This window comes from Loxodonta africana, chromosome 2 (genome assembly GCF_030014295.1).
Source record: "Loxodonta africana isolate mLoxAfr1 chromosome 2, mLoxAfr1.hap2, whole genome shotgun sequence".
NCBI lineage: Eukaryota > Metazoa > Chordata > Mammalia > Proboscidea > Elephantidae > Loxodonta > Loxodonta africana.
In genome coordinates, this window is record NC_087343.1 from 58,700,970 (window position 1) to 58,707,537 (window position 6,568).

Genomic DNA, 6,568 nt, shown 5'->3' on the forward strand with positions numbered 1-6,568 from the left:
AACAATATGCTGCTGCAGCCTCTTTTGAATGCTGTTCAGCGAAATTTTACTTGCATGTGATGTTAATAGTATTGTTCAATAATTTCTGCATTCGGTTGGATCTCCTTTGTTGGGAATAGGCATAAATATGGATCTCTTCCAGTTGGTTGGCCAGGTAGCTGTCTTCCAAATTTCTTGGCATAGATGAGTGAGCACTTTCAGTGCTGCATTCTTTTGTTGAAACACTTCAGTTGATATTCTGTTAATTCCTAGAGCCTTGTTTTTCGCCAATGCCTTCAGTGCAGCTTGAACTTCTTCCTTCAGTACCATCAGTTCCTGATCGTATGCTACCTCTTGAAATGGTAGAAAGTTGACCAAGTCTTTTTGGTATAATGACTCTGTATTGTTTCTATGTTCTTTTGATCCTTCCTGGTTCATTTGATATTTCCCCATAGAATCCTTCACTATTGCAACTCAGGGCTTGAATTTTTTTCTTCAGTTCTTTCAGCTTGAGAAATGCTGCCGAGCATGTTCTTCCCTTTTGGTTTTCTATCTCCAGCTCTTTGCACATGTCATTATAATACTTTGTCTTCTTGAGCCACCCTTTGAAATCTTCAGTTCACTTCTTTTACTTCATCATATCTTCCTTTTGCTTTAGCTGCTTGACATTCGAGAGCAAGTTTCAGAGTTTCTTCTGACATCCATTTTAGTCTTTTATTTCTTTCCTGTCTTTTTTATGACCTCTTGCTTTGTTCATATATGATGTCCTTGATGTCATTCCACAACTTGTGTGGTCTCTTCAGTCGTTAGTGCTCTTGGGTTTAGGATTGGGAAATAACATACAAAGCCCACAGTTAAATGTGAATGTCAGATAAATAATGAATAAATTTTTAGTATAATTATGTCCCAAATAGTTCGTGGAACGTATTTGTATTTTAAAAATTATTCATTTATATGAAATTCAAATATTGCAAATATAAAATTGAAATCTTACATTAAAAAATTATTGCTTATCTGATATTGATATTCAACAGGGTGTCCTGTATTTTTATTTTCTACGTCTGGCAATCATACCTGAATGCCATGGTAGGAGCAACTAATCTGTTCTGGAAAAGCTTCCCAGAGAAAGTGGTGGTTAAGCTAAGATAGGAGGTGGGAGAAAAGAGGAGAGACACCTCTGCAGAGGCACAGAATATGGGAGGGTCTGGAAGCATGATTCGTTGGACATTCTGAGACCTACCTGATTCAGAATGACTGGAACACAGAGTTGGGGGGAGGGGATGGAGGAAATGAGGTAGGGAAGATAATAGCTTATACATAAAACTTACATGCCAGCTATGTTACCCTCTTTATTTAATCTTTACAACACTCATTTCATCTTTACAACAACCTTACCAGGTAGATTCTATTTCTGTCCCCATTTTAGTGATAAGAAAGCTGGGGCATAGAGAGGTGAAGGGATTTGCCCAAGGCCACACAGCTAATAAACAGCAGAACTAGGATTCAAACTCAAGACAGCTTAGCTTCTTGTTCCACAGTGATCAAGCTATACAGCTGCAGTGGCAAGATCATGTAGGACTTTGTAGGTTACATTAAATGTTTACGTTATGTTTACATGTAAACCCGTTGTTGTCTGCCCCATAGGGTTTCCAAGGAGCGCTTGGTGGATTCAAACTGCCAACCTTTTGGATGACAGTTGTAGCTCTTAACCACTATGCTACCAGGGTTTCTGGTTGACAGGTAGGTAACATTAAATGTTTAGATTTTACCCGAAGACATTGAAGGGGTTTGATTAAGGGCAAGAAATGATGTATTTTTTGTTTTAAAAGGTACTCTGGCTGCTGAGTATGGATTAGAGGGGCAAGATTGAAGTCCAGGTAGGTGCAGTAATTCAGGCAAGAGATGATGGTGAGTATTGAGGAGACAGAGGAGTCCCTGGGTGGTGCAGATGGTTAAGCGCTTGACTAACTGCAAAGGTTGGTGGTTTGAACCCACCCAGAGGCTCCTCGGAAGATGGATCTGGTGATCTGCTGCTGAAAAGTCACAGCCATGAAAACCCTGTGGAGCAGCTCTACTCTGCAACATGGAGTTGCCATAAGTCAGATTAAACAACAACTGGAAACTAAACAACAATGAGGAGTTAAGAGATTAGATTCTATAGTTATTTAGAAGATAGATTTTAAAGGAAGGATCAGCGTCGAAGGTCAAGAGGAAGCCTCCGAGATCTGACTTATACATCTGGGCAAGTGGTTGGAGCCTCCCATAGATCTGATAAACTAATGGTCGAGAAGAAAATGGCATGAGTTTCCATTCAGTTATGCTTTTACTGTAGAAATAGAACTCAGTCAGAATGCAAGCATTAACACAGTGTTTAAATAAAGAATACATGCATGTCTTTACAAGTAGTTAGCTTTTATGTTCTCAAATGTTGCTTCGTTGCAACTGTATCCCCAGGATTTTGATTGAATTAATTCATGAGAACCTTTGTACATTTAACCTGAACTTGTGCATAGCTCTACTGAGCTTCACAGAATTTGGCAAAAACAATAAGCCTTGAAAGGAGTTTTTCTGACTTAGTGTAGCTTTTCAGCCATTAGCAGTCTTTTAATTCCGGGGATTGTTTTTAGTTTTTTTCTAACTCTTCCAGCACACCTCATTTCAAACTGATTAAATCTGAGAGAAAAGCCCCTTCTACTTGCCTTCAAAGCTGAGGACTAGATCTTCTATCTAGGACTGCTTTCCCCTGCTTCTAAGAAGAGCCTTATGTTATCTTCCTTGGGTCATCTTTCTCGCCTGGGGGGATTCTGTATTTTTCCTTAATAGATGGAGTTAGAAAGCAAAGAATCTCAGCCATCTCTCCTTGAAGATGGCCAGCATGACATTCTTTACCTCTTTCCTTCCAGCCTCTGAAGTTACAGCTTGTGCTCAACATCTACTTTAAGCCATTCATTCACTTATTTGTCAAATACTTATTGAGTGCCTACTATGTGCCAGGAACTTTTCTAGGTGCTGGGAATATAACAGTGAATAAAAAGGCCCCAAATACCTGTCCTTATAAAGCTTACATTTTAGTGGGAGGAAACATAAATGATCAAATAAATGTGTATTTAATATGCCAGGCAGTGAAAAAGGCTATAAAGAAAAATAAAACAGGAAAGGGAAATAGGAACGGAAGGGCATGTAGGTTATAGGAGTTTTAGGTCAGGAAAAGCCTCGATGAGTGTCATGGATTAAATTGTATTCTCCAAAAATATCTGTCAACTTGGTTAGGCCATGATTCCCAGTATTGTGTAGTTGTCCTCCATTTTGTGATTGTAATTTTAAATCCCAATCTCTGTTAATAAGGCAAAATTAGATTACGTTAAAGAAGATTAGGGTAGGATTGTAACACCCTTACTAAGGTCACATCCTTGATCTAGTGTAAGGGGAGGTTCCCTGAGGCGTGGCCTGCACCACCTTTTATCTTACAAGAGTTGAAAGGGGAAGCGAGCAATGGTGGGGGGACTTCACACCACCAAGAAAGCAACACCAGGAGCAGAGTGAGTTCTTTGGGCCCAAAGTTCCTGTGCAGAGAAGTTCTTAGACAAAAACCTTCCTCCAGAGTCAATGGAGAGAGAAGGCCTTCCTCTGGAGCTGGTCCTGAATTTGGACTTGTAGCCTACTGGACTGTGAAAGAAATTTCTCTTTGTTAAAGCCATCCACATGTGGTATTTTTGTTACAGCAGCACTAGATGACTAAGACACCGAGCAAAGCAAAGACTTGACCAAAGACCTGAAGGAGTTGAGGGAGTGAGTTAATGCGTGTTATCTGGGAACAGAGCATTCCAGGAAAGGAAACAGCAAGTGCAAAGGTGCTGAGACAGGAGCATGCTTGGAAGAGAGTAAAGGGGAGAATAGTAGTAGATAAACAATTTCTGCCTAGATTTTTTAATGCCTTTTAGACTGTTGTAAGTCTTCTAAGCCTTTTACTCTGAGATGAGAAACTATTGGAGCGTTTGAAGGAAGGGCAATGACATTTAAGTCTTTCAGTTTAGAACTGTGCTGTCCAATATAGTAGCCACTAGACGGCACTGGGTTTGGTTTTTTTTTTTTTGGTTAGCCAGGTGTAGCTTTTGAGCACTTGAAATACGGCTTTAAAAAAATTGAAAAAACCGAACCCATTGCCATTGAGTCAATTCTGACTCATAGCCACCTTACAGGACGGAGTAGAACTGCCTTATAGGGTTCCAAGGAGCGGCTGGTGGATTTGAACTGCCGATCCTTTGGTTAGCAGCCGTAGCTGTTATCCACTGTGCCATCAGGGCTCCATTGTCACTTAGGAACTGAAATTTTAATTGTACTTAATCTAAGTTTTGATTTAAAACCAATACTCAGTTCAGCTATTGGAAACCTTTTAAGTCTGTTTGGAACAACGTGGGTGTGTGAATTGTTTTTTTTTGCCTCCATCCCCCCCTCCCCTGCCCCGCCGCCTGCTTCCTTGTAAGTGAATTGTTTTTAACCTGTAACTTTTATATCTAAATATAGATCAGGTATTTCTAATGAAGATTTGGTGCTCAAACTGAGAAGTACTGTAAGTATAAAATACACACAGGATTTTGAAGACTTAGTATGAATAAAAAGCATATAAAAATCTCACAAATAATTCTTATACTGATTATATGTTGAAATTGTAATATTTGGTTAAATAAAATGTATTATTAAAATTAATTTTGCCTGGTTCTTTTTATTTTTTAAAATGTGGTTCCTAGAAACTTCAGAATTACATATGTGCCTCACATTATATTTCTACTGAATAGCACTGTTTTAAAAAGATCAACCAGGGTGAAAATACGTGTGGGGGCAGGGGGAGTAGCTAGGAACAGGGGCAGAAGCATAAGACCTCCTGAGAGACTGTTAAAATAATCCAGGGGATACATGTAGAAACTGTTGAATCAATGTATGTTTTGCTGTGTATATTCTCAACAGCAACAAGAAAATAAATAAAATTATATGTGTATAAAAAGGAGCCTTGGTGGCACAGTGGTTAAGCACTCAGCTGCTAACCAAAAGGCCGGCAGTTCAAATCCACCTTCTCTTGCTCCATGAGAGAGAGATGTGGCAGTCTGTTTCTGTAAAGATTATAGTCTTGGAAACCATATGGGCCAGTGCTACTCTGTTCTACAGGGTTGTTATGAGTTGGAATCCACTCGATGGGAACGGGTTAGTTAGATGTATAAAAAAAATAGTCCAGGGGATAGATGATGGTGTCTTAAACCAGGAGAGGTGGTGAGAGGTGATTAGATTCTGGATATATTTTGAATATAGGCCAACAGAATTTGCTATAAAGATACAGGGTCTTAGAGAAAGAGAGGAGTCAAGAAGGACCCTCAATTTGCAGGCCTGAGTAACTGAAAGGATGAAGGTGTCATTAACTGAGATGGGGACTACTAAGGGAGGAACAGGTTTCTGTAGGGAAGATAAGGAGTTTGATTTGAGCCTGCTAACCTTGAAATGTTAACACCTTCATGGAGATCTTGAGCAAATATTTGAATACACAAGATGTGAGGTCAGGAGAGAAGTCTGGGCTGGAGACAGATTTGGCTGTCAGCAGCTTATAAAGGTAAATAACATGATTGACATTAAACAACAAATGCTGTGGCTCCCTCCATCTTACTGCAATGTTGTCCTGATATTCTACTCCCTTATCATGGAACGGGAACCCTGGTAGTATAGTGGTTAAGTGCTATGGCTGCTAACCAAAGGGTTGGCAGTTCGAATCCCCCAGGCACTCCTTGGAAGCTCTATGGGGCAGTTCTACTCTGTTATATAGGGTCACTATGAATCAGAATTGACAACAGGTGTTTTTTTTTTTGTTTTTTTTGGTATCATAGAACATACTGTTTAAACCTAATTCAATGTGGCTTTAGAAGAGTCACATAAAATGACTTCTCTGCATATTTTCTGGCCTAACTTTCCACCTTCTAAAGTTTTTTAACCAAGTCTCTCAGACAGACACATCAGCGCCATATACTCCTTTCTTTAGTATTTGTGGTATGTGGTCCAAGTTAATGATTTTCTTTTTTCTATGAAAGGTCTTTAAAATTAATTTCTGTTTCCTAATCTTTCTGGGCACCAGGCCCAGTGTACCTAAAATACACTAGGTAGACCTAAAATGCTTAAAAAATGTAAGACCTTATTAAACATAGGCTTCTCTAATGAAAGCTGCTTAACCACGCTTTGACCTTGCTTGTTTCCAGGTGTGGTTTATGAAATGTGCAAGGGAGTATTAATATAATGGAACTGAAGCTTTTTTTCCAGTTTGGCACCTCAACTTGAGACAAAAGCCCCAACCCTCACCCTGCCCCTGATCCATGATTGTAGTTGAAGTGCGAACAGTGCATTTCCTGAAGGTAACTTATTTCAGCAAACAAAGCAAGTGAGTTGACACCTAAATGTGGATAAATTTTGTGAGCGCTTCCAATGATCCTTAAACTCAGTTTTGATGTCATTAAAAATTATAATATTTACTTGAGACTCTTATTTTCAATTAATATATTTAAGTGTCCAAATCGAGAAGTATTTAAGGTACTTGAAGTCAGACAAGTTTTGC